The sequence below is a fragment of the Pristiophorus japonicus genome, chromosome 24 (genome assembly GCF_044704955.1).
Source record: "Pristiophorus japonicus isolate sPriJap1 chromosome 24, sPriJap1.hap1, whole genome shotgun sequence".
In the NCBI taxonomy this organism is placed as follows: domain Eukaryota; kingdom Metazoa; phylum Chordata; class Chondrichthyes; family Pristiophoridae; genus Pristiophorus; species Pristiophorus japonicus.
The window spans coordinates 18443858-18460471 of record NC_092000.1 but is presented as its reverse complement, the minus strand read 5'-3'; the positions used below and the strand labels follow the sequence as shown (position 1 = coordinate 18460471).

Here is a 16614-nt window from a genome sequence, read left to right as displayed (position 1 = left end):
ACCTCAGCAAGGATATATTGGCCTCAGAGCGGATGCAGAGCAGATTCACCAGAATGACCCCGGGGCTAAAAGGGTTAAATTATGTGGACAGGTTGCATAGACTGGGCTTGTATCCCCACTAGCAGATTGTCGAAATCCTTTTTACCTCAGACACCACCAGTCAGCAAAAAGAGGAAAATATAATTCCCTCATTGAACCCAGGCTTCAGAAATGAGAGGCCAGTGTCTGACCCAATGAGCCACCCAGTCCATTGTGTTGCTTTTCATTGAATCATAAAATAATACAGCACAGAAGGAGGCCATTTGGCCCATCGTGCCTGTGCCAGCTCTTTGCAAGAGCTATTCAATTAGTCCCATTCCTCCACTCGCTCCCCATAGCCCTGCAAATTTTTCCCTTTCAACTATTTATCCAGTTGCCCTTTGAAAGTTACTATTGAATCTGCTTCCAACGCCCTTTCAGGCAGATCATAACAACTCGCTGCGTAAAATAAACATTTCTCCTCATCTCCACTTTGCCAACTATCTTATGAACTGTAATGTATGCACTGGTGAGTATGCTCACAGGTTTGTAGAGCTGTTGAGTTGTGAGTGGCTTAGCCAGTCACGTGATGTTCACAAGACTCAATAAAACCCCAGCCAGTTGGGTTCGGGGGATCCACGATGAGGCAGGTAGGTGGTTGTGAACCTGGTGGATGAACTGGTAATGTGTAGTGTGATTGCAAAACCTTTGCTAATAAACCAACTAGTTCTTAATAGCAATGTGTTGCGATGAATTGTTAAGCAAAGAACCCATGAAGCAAATACATTACATGAACAGAATCGTCCTTTTATCCCGGTGCTGTTTGCATCTGTTGAACTGACAGATTGGGCCGAAACAATATGACGGCAGAATGTGAGCAAATCTCACTCCTGCACCACACGTTACAGAGTTTGCTTTCTTTCACTCCTAGATCTGGAAGCTAGAGTTTATCGAGGGGAGAACAGTTCGGCCCACGACAGAGTAAGTTTACAGGCGAAGGGCACCGTGATGGATATTTATCGCCGTACAGTCAACGGAGGAACCGCAACGGGTAAATCTACCGGTGATCTCTCCGTTCCTTCAGTTGCGCTCAGCAAACACCTCTGCAGGTTGACACATTTTTCTCAATGAAGTGAAGCGAAACGCACGCGTGTCGGGGCGTGCAGCCCTGGGCCTGCGGTGGGAAGCGGCGTTCGAGTTCCAAAGGGTGGGGCGATAGAGGGGGGGGTTGCTCACAGGCCTGTAACCGTCGTTCCCCACATGGAGGGTTGTGAGGTCCGCCATGGGCCTTTGGGAACCAGTCGGAGTCCAGCCCAGAGAGGGCACAGAATCTGAGGGTGAGTTACCTCCCACCTCTTTCTTGCATCTTCCAGCAGCTGTTGCAGAGCAGAAATGGCAGAGGCCCAGGGACAAGTTACCTGTCTCTCTTCCCACATAGTGAGGTAGGGGGGTGGAGGGGGGAATAAGGAAAACCAACATTGGAATAAAAATGGCATTTAAGGTTGAATCTTCTGCCTCGACAGAAGTAGTTACAGTGGGCTTTATATCTGCTGATTGGCTTGGAGGTGCACTCTGGTCAGATTGTGTGGTCACCTCGTTAATATTAGAGTATCAGTCATGGTTCAGTGGCTAGCACTCTCTCTCGCCTCGGAGTCAGAAAGTCGTGGGTTCAATTCCCACATCAGAGAAGATCCACGAGGCTGATTCCTCGTGTCAAAGGATTGAGTTACCAGAATAGATGGTAAATCGGGGCTTGAAAGGAAGAGTCTGATTGAGGCTCTTCAAGAGCTACACAAGGTATTAAATGGCTGCTTCAGGGTTTAACTGGATACTAGAATAAGGGGGCGTCGGATAAAACTGGTGAAAGGAAAGTTGAGGACAGACATCTGGAGGAACTTCTACAGCCAGAATGATCTCCTGGGAGGTGTAGTCTGATTAAAGAGACAGTGTCAGTCGCCTCCCGAAAACATGCCCATCTTTCCCGCAATTCGATGTTTGAATCCCTCCAATCCGGTTTCCGCGCCTGCTACAGTACCGAAATGACTCTCATCAAATGACATCCTTTGTGACTGAGACAAAGGCAAGTTATCCCTGCTCCTCCTTCGTGACTTGTCCGCAGCCTTTGACATGGTTGACCACGCTATCTTTCCCGAATGCCTCTCCACCGTCGTCCAGCTGGGTGGAACTGCACTCCCCTGGTTCCATTCCTATCTGTCCAATCGTAGCCAGAGAATCACCTGCAACGGCTTCTCTTCCTGTCCCTTCCATCATTACCTTTGGTGTCCCCAAGGATCTATCCTTGGCCCCCTCCTATTTCTCATCTCCATGTTGTCCCTTGGCGATATCATCCGGAAACACAGCGTCAGTTTCCACATGTACGCTGACGACACCCAGCTCTACCTCACTGCCACTCCTCTCGGCCCCTCCATGGTCTCTAAATGGTCACACTGCTTGTCCGACATGTAGCACTGGATGAGCAGAAATTTTCTCCAATTGAATATTGGGAAGACCAAAGCCATTGTTTTCGGTCCCCACCACAAACTCCATTCCCTAGACACTGACTCCATCCCTCTCCCAACTCCTGACTGAGGCTGAACCAGACTGTTCGCAACATTGGTGGCATATTTGACCCTGAAATGAGCTTTCGACCACACATCCATAGCATAACTAAGACCGCCTATTTCCACTTCCATAACATCACCCAACTCCGCCCTTGCCTTAGCTCATCCGCTGCTGGAGTCCCCATCCATGCCTTTGTTACCCCTAGACTTGGCGATTCCAATGCATTCCTGGCTGGCCTCCCACACTCTACCCTACATAAATTGAAGGACATCCAAAACTTGGCTGCCTGTGTCCTAATTCGCACCGAGTCCCACTCGCCCATCACCCCCCTGTGCTCGCTGACCTACATTGGCTCCTGTTAAAGCAACGCTTCAATTTCAAAATTCTCATCCTTAATTTCAAATCCCTCCATGGCCTCGCCCCTCCCTATCTCTGTAATCTCGTCCAGCCCCACAACCGCGCCCCCACCCCGAGATATCTGAGCTTCTCTAGTTCTGCCCTCCTGAGCACTCCTGATTTTAATCGCACAACTATTGTTGGCAGTGCCTTTTGTTGCCTAAAGCTCTGGAACTCCCTCCCTAAACCTCTCTGCCTCTCTGCCTCTCTTTCCTCCTTCAAGGCAATCCTTAAAACCTCCTTCTTTGACCAAGCTTTTGCTCACCTGTGCTAATTTCTACTTATGCGGCTCGGTGTCAAATTTTTGTCTTATAACACTCCTGTGAAGCGCCTTGGGACGTTTCACTATGTTAAAGGCGCTATATAAATACAAGTTGTTGTTTGCAGATGACCTGATGGAAAGGAAAATAGGTCATCTGTCTCGGTGGAGGAACTAAACCAAACGGCCTCCCCAATCTGGGATCTTGCTATTCGTTACTGTCTTTATTGCACTGCCGCAATCGGCTGCTCTCCAATCCTCTGTTTCTATGTCTCGCGAATGTCTACAAATCCCACTGGATTTGGCCGCAATCTTTTCCGGGAAGCCGGCCGTGACCTGGTCCGGTTCCACAGCAGGAGTTACGTGTATGTTTTGGCCATCGCCTCCCCTGTGGATTTCACTCCGGCGTTAGTAACGTTTGACTCTCCCTCCCGGGGCAGATGTTGCTGCTGTGGCTTTGATCGCCAACAAGAACATGGATTCCATCCTGAATGGAAGTGTTTTCAATCTCAGCACCGCCGGTGGGAAACCAAAGCCATTTCGACTGATCTCAAATGTAGTTTCAGCCACGATAACTAACAGGGACAAGCATGGACTCGACCCGACAGTGAACTTCACTTTCAAGCACACAGAGGTTTGTAACGCGTTGTGCTAGTTTGTGTACAGTCTGTCACAGATTGGATCACGGATACCATCCTTGTTTCTCCATGAAATTCATGCAGTGAAACAGCAGCTCTGGGTTTAAAGACTAACCAGGTATTTCTGTCCAGTGAGCCAATTTAGTGAAACAGCGGAAAGATCACTGGGCTGAGAATGAGTCTGTTAACCTGCCAATTTTATTGTTACGTCACATAACAGTACGTGACATATGGACCAGACCAGTGGGTCGGCTGTGAGACAAAACAACTCATTCATGATGCAGAGTACATAAATAAATAAATGGGAATTATTTATTTATTTTCATTAGAGTTTGTGAAAATTGTCCCCCTCCCTCAGTTTTATCCCCTCCTCTTTGAAGATCCTGACTCTTACTTGGGTACAGCCTCCCATTCCTTCACTCCATCATCTGTTCCTGCTGTGTGAAGGTAGACAGTGTCAGCAGGTTATTGGCTGGTGGAGAGCATTGCCGCTGACCTTTGACCTGCTCCTACCCATTGTTCACACTGAGGCTGGTTGTAGTCCACCAACTCCTGCCTGGGCTGAGATGGGCTAATTCAACACGGACCCGAAGTAGAGCCTGAGGCGTTGCCTTCTGTGTGGCTCAGTACCACACTGGGCTGATGCCTTTCCCCACTGAGCGGTACACATACCATCTACTTGCCCGGTTACAGCTGGCTCGGTAACTGCGGATGGTAAAATGTAATCCCTGTTCTCCACAGGAAGCTATTCGTGATTGGACAATGCACTGCGTCCACTGGAATTATGCAGCTGGGAAAAGTTACTAGTCTCCCAGCGGGTGCACTGTGGGAGCTTCCAACGGAACGGAGACCCAGTGCCGATGTAATCACCTCTCCAGCCTCGCTCTGCTGATGACTCCTTTCAAACGCCAGGTACAAATGTTTATTCACCAATATTCTTCACGGTTAGTACTAAATTCATGGCAACGAAACACAGCAGCATTGATGGCTCATGTAGCCCCTGAATGGTGTAGTGAGGGTGAGGGACAACTGTCCGATGTTGTGCTACAATGAAAGTTCCTGGATTGTGGGATTTAGATGCATCTGGGTGATGGACCAAGGCCCACAGTGCAGGACAGTATCAGGGCTGGAAATAGTGGGAGAGAAGAGGGGATGAATCAATAAATAGCGATGGATGACACTAAGATTGGATTGTACAAGCCTGTAGGTTATAGGATGGAGCTGAAGACTGAAGGAGGTAGGGAGTTCCATAGTTTGTGAGTTCTTGAAAATGATGACTTAGAGTGGGCGATGTGCTGGAAAATCCTCCACAAAACTGAGAAGATGCACCTATCAGAAAGGCCAAACTGGCTGGAGCTCATTTCTCTAGAAACGAGAAGGCTGAGGGGTGACCTAATAGAGGTCTTTAAAATTTTGAAGAGGTTTAACAGGGTAGATGTAGAGAAGATGTTTCCACTTGTGGTGGAGACCAAAGCTAGAGGCCATAAATATAAGAACATCGCAAATGAATCCAATAGGGAATTCAGGAGAAACCCAGAGAGTGGTGAGAATGTGGAACTCACTACTGCTGGAGTAATTGAGGCAAATACCATCGATCCACTTTTGGGGAATCTGAGGGAGAAAGGAATAGAAGGTTATGCTGATAAGTTTAGATGAAGAGGTGTTAGAGGAAGTTTATGCACCGGCACAGACCAGTTGGGCCGAATGTCTTGTTTCTGTGCTGTGCATTCGATGTCATTCTGTGATATGGGAACAGTATTCAAGCCTTAAATGGGGACGGGATTTTTAGTGAATTTAAGGACAAGTGATGAGCATGATAGGAGGATTAAAGCTTCTCGAAGACCGATTTAGTGATGGAGAAGATGTGGGAGATCCAGTTAAGGATTAGACAGAGAGTGAGGCCTAGAATGTCTCCAGGTGACGCAGCAGTAAAGGGTAAGCGATGGACTTGCATATCATGTAAATATGTGCCACTCACAAGCATTGAACAATATCAGTGACCATACTTACTCCACCATCTACAAGGCTCAAGTCAGAAATGTGATGGTTCACTTCCGAACATAGGAACAGGAGGAGGCCATTCTGCCCCTCGAGCTTGTTCCGCCATTCAATTAGATCGTGGCTGATCTGTATCTTAACTCTGTTTACCCGCCTTGGTTCTGTAACCCATAATACCCTTGCCTAACATAACTCTATCAATCTTTTTGAAATTTACAATTGATCCCCAGCCTCAACAACTTTTTCAGGGAGCGAATTTCAGATTCCTTTGTCTGAAGAAATGTTTCCTGACATCACCCCTGAACAGCCTGGCTCTAATGTTAAGGTTATGTCCCCTTGTTCTGGACTACCTCACCAGAAGAAATAGTTTCTCTCTACCTACCCTATCAACTCTTTGAATCCTCTCCAACACCTCAATTAGACGACCCCTTAATCTTCTATACTCGAGGGAATACACGCCTAGTCTATACAATCTGTCTTTACAATCACACCCTTTTAGCCCGATATTATTCTGGTATTTCGCGCACACTTGAATGTGTGCAGCTGAAACAACACTCAAGAAAGCTCGACACCATCCAGGACAGAGTGGTTCACTTGATCAGTGCCAATGTCCAACCCCTACACCGTTGGCACACTGTGGCTGGCTATGTACTGTCTACAATATGTACTGCAGCATCTCCCACCCCGTGACCTTCCCACCAAGAAGACAAGAGCAGCAATGTCGCGGCAAACCACCAGCTCCAAGGTGCCCTCCAAGTCAAAGCATCCCGGCTTGGACATTTATCATTGATCTTCCATTGTCGCTGGGTCAATATCCTGGAGTTTCCCACCTTACACCCCTGTGGGAGCATCATCACCACAGCTCCAAGGAGAAGAGCCCCCAGTACCTTATCAGGACTATTAGGGATGGTCAATAAATGCAGCCATGACAACATTGCCCATGCCCCAAGAACTAATAATAAAGATGAACAAAATTGCAAACCAGTTTATAAAGAACGCACATATAGGTTTCCACATAAAGGAAGTCAAAGCAGTGACAAGGCTTGGATCGGTGGTAGAACTGCAGCCTGTAAGGTGGTAGGTCGTGGCTTCAAGCCCCACTCTAGAGAATTGAGCACATCATCTAGACTGACACTTCAGTGCAGCACTGAGGGACTGCTGCACTGATGGAGGTGCTGTATTTATATGAAGCTTTATAGCAAGGCTCTATATGCCATCTCAGGTGGACATAAAAGATCCTATGTATTGGATTTTATATTGGATTAGGACTAATGCTCTTGCTCCTGTGTCCCTGCTTCTGATCCTTTATTTAATTAACAAATTTGAGAGTCCATGAGGTAGTGATACAGCTGACAGATGTTTATTAGTTAAAGACAGTACACTGAGTAGTACATGCAAGCAGTGTGTCTGTATACTCACCTGTAGGATATCCATTGGGGTAGTTTGAGCTTACCACTCCCCAGGCGGTTCTCAGTCTTGAGTCTCACCGAGGGTATGTTGCATTCCACAATCATACCGTTACGATACCACACCTACTTTGGTCACAGGATATGGTGTAACCCTGAACCCCATGTGCTATTCCTTTGTTCAACACTGACCTAGTTTGGTTCTGTCCAATTCCCTTCTCTCCAACCCTCTGTATTATGTTTCCCTTACATTACTTTGCTGAGTACTTTTCAACACTTGTCCTTCAGGCCTGGGTCTGTGTGTCCATGACAGCACATTGACTCCGACTCTATCTTAGTCCAGTGATATACGTTCCACCTAAGCTAAGCATTCTACTTATCTATAATTACTTTTAGCAAGTACTGCAGTTAGTTACACTTACGCCTGTTGTTTTTAATTCGGTTTTCACGTCTACTCTTGTTCAAGTAGCCTGTTCTGTATATTTAACACAATCAGTCAGTCTCTCTGCACTCACTGTAGTTCCCTCACAATGCTCTTTACCTGTGCCAGGCTGTTATCTGATTGTACCCTATCCTACACTCTGCAACTAGTTGAAGAACACCACCAAAAACAGATTATCTGATCATTTATCACAGTGCTGTCTGTGGGAGCTTGCAGTGCACAAATTGGCTGCCGCGTTTCCTATGTTACAACAGTGACTACTTCAGCAGTACCTCATTAGCTGAGGAACATTTTAGGATGTCCTGAAAGGCCCTATATAAAAGCAAGTTCTTTCTTTCTATAGGACGATCCCCTTGCTTTGACTGTAATTACATTCATTGGGATTCCCGTATCGTTGGTGTGTCTTGGAATCACCTTTGTGACGTTTGCCTTCTGCTCCAATTTAAAAAATGCCATAAATACCACCCACACGCAGCTGTGTGCGAGTCTCTTCCTGGCAGAGCTGCTGTTCATCGTGGGAATCAACAGGACCGAAAACCGGGTAAGGGACCTCTCCACAGTCAGCAACGCCCAAGATTGTGTGTGCATGTCTAAGCATATTTGTCTGTGTCTGTGTATACACGTGGTGTGCCTGTGTGTGTCCATGTACACGTATGTTTGAGCGTACATGTTTCTGGATCCATGTGCACCAACACCTTTCTTTGGTGTAACCCTCACCTCCTTCGCCCCACCATTGGCGTCCGTGCTTTCAGCTGCCTCGTCGCTCAGCTCTGGAATTGCCTCCCTAAACCTTTCCGCCTCTTCTCTCCTTTAAAACACTACCTCTTTGATCAAGCTTTTGGTTATCTCTCCTAATGTCTCCATCTTTGGCTCGGTGTAACTTTCTTTTTGCCTGATAACACACCTGTGAAGCATCGTGGGATGTTTTATTTTGTTAAAGGCCCTATATAAAGGCAAGTTGTTTGTGTGCATGTATGAGGATGTGCCTGTGTGTGCATCTATGTGTGTCTGCGTCCGTGTGTGTGTGTGTGTGTGTGTGTGGCTGTGTGTGTATTTATGTATCTGCCCATGTGCGTGTACATGTGACGTCTGTTTGCTTGTGTGTCATTTGCCTGTGTGGTGTGTCTGTTCATGGATGGGAGTATGTGTGTGTTTTTTCTGCGTGTGTCGGTATGTTTTATTTAATTCACTCTTGGGGCGTGGGCATCGCTAGCCACACCAGCGTTTATTGCCCGTTTCTAGGTGGTCTTGAGAAGGTGGTGTTGGGCCTTCTTCTTGAACCGCTGTTGGGAAGTTCCAGGATTTTGACCCAGCGTTGACGAAGGAACGGCGATATATGTCCAAATCGAGGTGGTGCGTGACTTGGAGGGTAAAATGGAGGGGTTTGTGTTCCCACGCACCTGCTATCCTTGTGCTTCTAGGTGGTGGGTTTGGGAGGTGCTGCCAAAGAAGCCTTGGCGAGTTGCTGCAGTGCATCCTGTAGATGGTACACACTGCAGCCACGGTGCGCCGGTGGTGGAGGGAGTGAATGTTGAAGGTGCTGGATGGGCTGCCGATCAAATGGGCTGCTTTGTCTTGGGACGTGTGTAAATGTGTCTGGGCTTTTGTTCTGATTCGTTGCTTCTGCCTCTTGTCTAATGAATGCATTCTTTGTGTTTTGTTGGCTTGCAGTTGCCTAGCACAACAAGAACTTGCATTTATATAGCGCCTTTAACATAATAAAACGTCCCAAGGTGCTTCAGAAGGGTGTTATAAGATAAAATAATTGGCACCGAGGCACATAAGGTAATATTATTGCAAATAACCAAAAGTTTGGTCACAGAGGTTAGTTTTAAGGAGCCTCTTAAAGGAGGAAAGAGAGGCGAGAGGCTTAGGCAGGGAGTTCCAGAGCTTGGGACCCAGGCAACAGAAGACACGGCCACCGATGGTTGAGTGATTATAATCAGGGATGCTCAAGAGGGCAGAATTAGAGGAGCGCAGATATCTCGGGGGTGGTGGGGGGTGGAGGAGATTACAGAGATAGGGAGGGGCGAGGCTATGGGGGGGATTTGAAAGCGGGGATGAGAATTTTAAAATCGAGGTGTGGAATTGTGAGGCTCTGCTGTTTCAGGAAAGGCTCTCACGCTGTTTCTTGTTGTTTCAGGTTGTGTGCGGGATTGTGGCGGGGTTTTTACACTACTTCTTCCTGGCAGCGTTTGTCTGGATGTTTCTGGAAGGAGTCCAGCTCTTCCTCATGGTCAGAAACATCAGGCAATTGAGGGCTCCTCACTCAGAGAAAACTGGGAGGTACATGTACTCCTGTGGCTACGGGGTCCCTGCAGTAATCGTGGTCATATCTGCTGCAGTCTATCACGATGGCTATGGGTCACCCAGACAGTAAGTAATGTGTCCTGTTATTCCAGTCTTGCCATGCATTTGTGGCCTTCCAATTGAACTTAGGCTTATATTCAATGGAATTTAGAAGAATGAGAGGGGATTTCATAGAAACGTATAAAATTCTGACGGGATTGGACAGGTTAGATGCAGGAAGAATGTTCCCGATGTTTGGGAAGTCCAGAACCAGGGGTCACACAATCTAAGGATAAGGGGTAAGCCATTTAGGACCAAGATGAGGAGAAACTTCTTCACTCAGAGAGTTGATGGCATGTGGAATTCTCTACCACAGAAAGTTGTTGAGGCCAGTTCATTAGATATATTCAAAAGCGAGTTAGACATGGCCCTTACGGCTAAAGGGATCAAGGGGTATGGAGAGAAAGCAGGAATGGGGTACTGAGGTTGCATGATCAGCCATGATCATATTGAATGGTGGTGCAGGCTTGAAGGGCCGAATGGCCTACTCCTGCACCTATTTTCTATGGTTCTATGTTTCTATGAACTCAAATCACTTCTCTCACCTGTGGACTCCAAACTTCTTTCTGAAATCGCAACCTTCCTTTTCTCAATAATAATAGTTAATGTTCCTCTGAGCTTCCCTCCCATCTTCTCTTCTCCTTGTCTCTCCCCTTTCCTTCCTCTCTTCTTCTCTCTCCTCCCCTCCTTTCTGCCCCTTACGTTCTCTCCCCTCCTCTTGTCCCCTCCCCTTACCTCCTCTCCTCCCTCTGCCTCTCGTCCCTCCTTACCCCACCTATCCTCGCTCCTCTCCTCTCTTCTCCCCTTCCTCTCTGCACTTTATCCTCTCCGTGCCACTCTCTCCATTCCCTGGTCAGCAATCAGGAATGGGGTCCTGGCTGATTTCCCGCCCCCCACCCCCCCAACCCAGCTAATGTAGCTCCAATCCGAGTCAGATCGGCATGTACCAGGGATGTCCCTGGCCTCCAGCTCAAGTCCACATCAGGCAGTCCACTTACTAATGTAGCGACTGAGGGTCTGCACAGGGGGAGAAATATGAATTTCATAGATCCATAGAGCACAGAAGGAGGCCATTCGGCCCATCGTGCCTGTGCCGGCCGGTTTGAGCGATGGGTAAATGGACAGGCAGCTCCCTGAGGTGATGTGAGGAGGGTTGCCCAATTTGACACTGAAGGGTGCCCTCCCCGGAGGATATCCCGGCACCATTCTGGGCAGCTGCCAGTAAGCCTGTTCAACGCTCTGCACACTACCTGCAGCCGCTGGGAACACATGGACAAGAAGATTGCACCATTAATGGTAAGGAAACAAGACCCAATATGTACCACGTTTCATAGATGGCCCAAAGATTGCCTGCTGCAAAGCATTGCCTGTTCCTTGTCTACTTCTCACTCATAGAGAGAAGGAGAGAAGAGAGGCAGAAGAAAGAGAGAGATGGAGAGAGAAAGAAGGAAAGTGTTATATATGTAAACTTTATAATAGTGTAAGACTTGCCATCAGGGGGCGCACCTGTTGGAGGCCCAAGGGTCACCTGCACACCTCGTGCAAGCAAGTGTAAAAGTTTGTCTGCCTTGCTGCTTCTTCACTCTGGAGTTAGATTAAAGAGACTAAGGTCACATCAGTTTGAGCTTACAGCACACAGTCTTGTGGAGTTAATCTGAACATAACAGAAAGAAAGAGATGAAGAGAGACAGAAGGAACGAAAGAAAGAAAGGAAAGAAAGAGATGAAGAGAGACAGAAAGAAAGAAAGACATGTATTTATACAGCACCGATTACAACCGCAGAAAGTCCAATTTGCTTCGGAGCCAATAAAGTACTTTTGAATTGTAATTACTTTTGTAATGTAGGAAACAACCATTTTGCAAACAGCAATGTGACAATGACCAGATAATCTGTTTTAATAACGTTGATTGAGGGATAAATATTGGCCAGGACTCCTGCTCCTCTTCGAAATAGTGCCGTTCGATGTTTTACATCCACGCGAAAGGGCAGACGAGGCCTCGGTTTAACGTCTCATCCGAAAGCCGGATGAGCCCCATGCACCACAGCATAGGCCCCACAGATAACAAGGGGCAACGGGTTCCAAACCCACTCCGGACCCACGGATTCTGCCCCTGGTTTTACACCACTCTCTGCGCTTGTTGCGTTCCTGAGAAACTGTCACCCGGGACTTATTAATGTCGGCATTTACTGAGGGCTGAATGTCACCTCAATGTCAATCTGTGAGCGGCCAGCACACGGGACGTTTTATCATCCAATCAGTGAGCGGGGTTTGAGAATATTCCTGCGGGATGAATCTCCTGCGATTGGCGGTTTGCGCTCTCGTGTGCCCCTCAGTGATCCAGAACATTCACTTTCTCCTCTTAACTTCCAGCTGCTGGATCTCCACGGACAGAGGATTCATCTGGAGTTTCCTGGGGCCCGTGTGCCTGATAATTGTGGTAATTATATACCGTCCATATCCAGATTCTGGGGTTTTATTTGTGACACGTTGCATCACATGATTATGTGTGAAATGTGCAGTAAACTCCTGCTCTGTTTGTGTATCTAACTTCACCCCAGTTACAGTAATAAGCAAATTGCCCCTCATCTGTACCCCATGGTCTCTCCCCCCACAGCACCTCTCCCCCACAGTGCCTCACCCCCGCCCCCCCACAGCCTCTCTCTCACCCCCCACAATCTCTCTCCCCACAGCCTCTCTCACCTCCCTCGCCCCCCCACAGCCTCTCCACATCGCCCTCCCCCTACCCCCACAGCCCCTCCTCCCCCCTCCCCCACAGCCTCTCCTCCCCCCTCCCCCACAGCCCCTCCTCCCCCCTCCCCCCTCACCCACAACCTCTCCACCTCCCCCAAACATTCTACCCCCTTCCCCCAAACATTCTACCCTCTCCACCCCACAGCCTCTCAACCCCCAACAGCCTCTCCCCCTCCCCCGACAGCCTCCCCCACAGACTCTCCTCCTCCCCCTCCCCCCACAGCCTCCCCCCTCACAGCTTCCTCCCCTCCCCACAGCCTCTCCCCTTCCCCCATAGCCTCTCCTCCTCCCCTACATTCTCCCCCCTTCCTCCACAGCCTCTCCCTCACCCACAGCCTCTCCCCCACCTCCCATAGCCACTCTCGCCCCCTCCCCAGCCCACAACCTTTCCCCCCGCTACAGCCTCTCCTCCCCACCATAGCCACACTCCCCCCTTCCCCCACAGCTTCTCTTCCCCCCTTTTCCCCACAGCCTCCACTCTTCCCCCACAGCTTCTCTTCCCCCCTTTTCCCCACAGCCTCCACCCTTCCCCCACAGCCTCTCCCCCTCCCACAGTCACTCTCCCCCCCCACCCACAGCCTCCCCCCCTTCTCCCACAGTCTCTCTCCCCCACAGCCCCCCTCCCACAGCCGCTCTCCCCCACAGCCCCCCCTCCCCCCACAGCTTCTCCCCTCCGCCTCCACCCCACAGCCTCACTCCCCCCCCACCACCGCCTCTCTCTCCCCCTCCCATAGCCACTCTCCCTCGCACTTGTCAACTCTCCTCTCCCCACCACCTGAAGGTCCCTCCCCAAAATCAGTCACTTTAGAGAAAAAAGGGAAAATATCAGACAAAGAGATTGTTGGCAAGGAGGCCAGTTTGAAGGCCCGCCCAGCATATGTGGTGGGTGAGCATCAGTTGATGAATGTGAGGAATTGAAGAGTTAACGAGGGGCTGATTCCAGATACAACCCACCAGAACCTGTTGACGATCAGCCAACACATGTCTTCAAATCTTCCGCAGGTCAACACACTGCTGTTCCTCACAATACTCTGGATATTGAAAAAAGAAGTTTCTAAGCGTGACACTCAAGTGTCTAAACTTCAGGACACGAGGTGAGTGTCACCCCTCTAGGACTTTACAGAAAACTCTGGAACCAATAAATATTTGGAAGTTTATAGGAAGGTTTATAAAATGAAAATGTGCAGGGCTGTGGGGAAAGAGCGGGGGAGTGGGACTAATGGGATAGATCTATCGCCGAGCCGGCACAGGCACGATGGGCCGAATGGAGAGAAGGTCACTGATGAAGAAGCTGGAGATTATTGGGCCGATGATGTTGGGCAGAGGAACACCTGCAGTGATGTCCTGGGGCTGAAATGATAGGCCTCCAACAACCACAACCAATTTTCTTTGTGCTGGGTATGTGGGACATTTTCCTCTGATCCCCATTGACCAGTTTTACTCGGGCTCCTTGGTGCCATATTCTGTCGATTGCTGACTTGGTGTCAAAGGCAATCACACTGACCTCACATCTGGAGCAAGGGTTCAATGAGGTCTGCAATCCTGACAGAACTCAAACTGAGCCTCGGTGAGCTGGTTGTTGGTGAATAGTTGACGCTTGACACCACAGTTAAAGACACTTTACTGATGATAGGCTGGGTTTGTTCTTATTGGAACAGAGGTTGAGAGGAGACCTCATTGAGGTGTACAAAATATTGAGGGGCCTGGACATAGTGGATAGTAAGGACCTATTTCCATTGGTGGAGAGGTCCATTACAAGGGGGCATAGTTTTAAGGTGGTTGCTGGAAGGTTTAGAGGGGATTTGACGGGGAGGGAGACTTCTTTATGCAGAGGTTGTGGGGATCTGGAATTTGCCTGGAAGAGCGATGGATGCAGAAACCCTCACAACTTTTAAGAGATGGTTGGATGGACACTTAAAGTGTTACGGACCTAGAGCTGGTAATTGGGATTAGACTGGATGACCTTTTGTTGGATGGCGCAGTTATAATGGTAAGTACTGCAGGGAACAGAATACGGCCAGGGTGATCGCCTGGACAAGTTTTGATCGCCTGGATGGGACGGAGAGGAATTTTCCCAGATTTTTTTCCCCGAAATTAGCCTGGGTTTTGATCTGGTTTTTGCCTCTCCCAGGTGATCACATGGCTCCGGCTGGGGTGGAGTGTAGAATGTTTCAGTGTAAGGGGTGTCGCAGTTGTGTGGGGTGGACTGGTTGGGCTGGGTGCTCTTTACTTTTCCAGCATTGTTCATTGTTCATAGGTTTATATGTAACCTTCAGGGCTGCTGACCAAGGGCCGTGTGGCTCTTTGTCGGCCGGCGCGGACAGGTAAATGCCAGTGATGGAGCTGTACTGGAACAGCTTGCCTAGAGACGCGGCTAGTATTGGAGCACAGGTCTTCAGCACGACAGCCGACACATTGCCCCGTCACCTTTTCCATGTCCAGTGCACTCAGCCGTTTCTTGATGCCACATGGAATAAATCGAATTGGCTGAAGACGGTTTCTGCGATGCCAGGGACCTCAGGAGGAGGCCGAGATGGATTATCCACTCAGCACTTCCGGCTGAAGATGGTTGCAAATGCTTCAGTCATGTCTTTTGCTGGGCTCCGCTGTTGTTGAAGGTGAGGATGTTCATGGAACCTCCTTCTCCCGTTAGTTGTTTAATTGCCCACAGCCATTCCTGACGGGATGTGGCAGGACTGCAAAGCTTTGATCTCATCCATTGTTTGTGGGATCATTTAGCTCTGTCCAGAGCATTTGCTTCCACTGTTCAGCGTGCATATCGTCCTGTGTTACATAAGAACATAAGAATTAGGAGCAGGAGTCGGCCATACGGCAACTCGAGCCTGCTCCGCTAGTCATAGAATCATAGAAATTTACAGTATGGAATGAGGCCATTTCAGCCCATCGTGTCTGCGCCGGCCAACAAAGAGCTATCTGACCTAATCCCATTTTCCATCTCTTGGTCCGTAGCCCTGTAGGTTACAACACTTCAAGTGCACATACAAGTACTTTTTAAATGTGGCGAAAGTTCCTGGCTCTACCACTCTTTCAGGCAGTGAGTTCCAGACCTCCACCACCCTCTGGGTGAAAACATTTCCCCTCAAATCCCCTCTAAACTTTCTACAAATTACTTAAAATCTATGCCTCCTGGTTGTTGACCCCTCTGCTGCGGGAAACAGGTCCGTCCTATCCATTCAATAAGATCATGGCTGATCTGTGCTGCACCTTCACCAGGTTGGTGCTGGTTGGTCTCTGGCTCGATGGTAATGGTAGAGTGAGGGACATGCTGGGCCATGAGGTTAGATTGTGATGGAATATAATTCTGCTGCTGTTTGCCGACAGCGCCTCATGGGTGCCCACTATTGAGCTGCTAGATCTGTTTTTATTCTATTCCACTTAGCACAGTGGCAATACTACACGAGTGTGTGCTCAGTGTGAAGACAGGACTTCGTCTCCACAAGGACTGTGCACTGGTCTCTCCTACAATGCTGTCAGGGACAGACACAGCTGCCCACACATAAACCAGGTCAAACAGGTTATTACTGTTGTGTATGGAGAAAGAGTCAGACTGAACACTGTGAGCACAAAGTAAAGTGTGACCTTAGTCTTTTATTGTAGGTCTCCAGATTGCCTCTCCAACCTGTGAAGCTTCCTTAAATACCTATGCTCCCAAGGGATTATGGGATCCCTTGGGACTCAAGGGGATGAGTCCTCTGGTGGCTGTACAGGGTAAATACAAGTATACATATATAACAACACACCCCCCGCTGCCCCCTCCTCCCCCCCCCCCACC

The 16614-nt window shown here is 48.8% G+C and overlaps 1 pseudogene; it reads left to right on the top strand.

Moving 5' to 3' along the window:
• Positions 1–16614, top strand: part of LOC139237764 (adhesion G protein-coupled receptor E3-like) — a 47293-nt pseudogene that overhangs the window by 4193 nt on the left and 26486 nt on the right.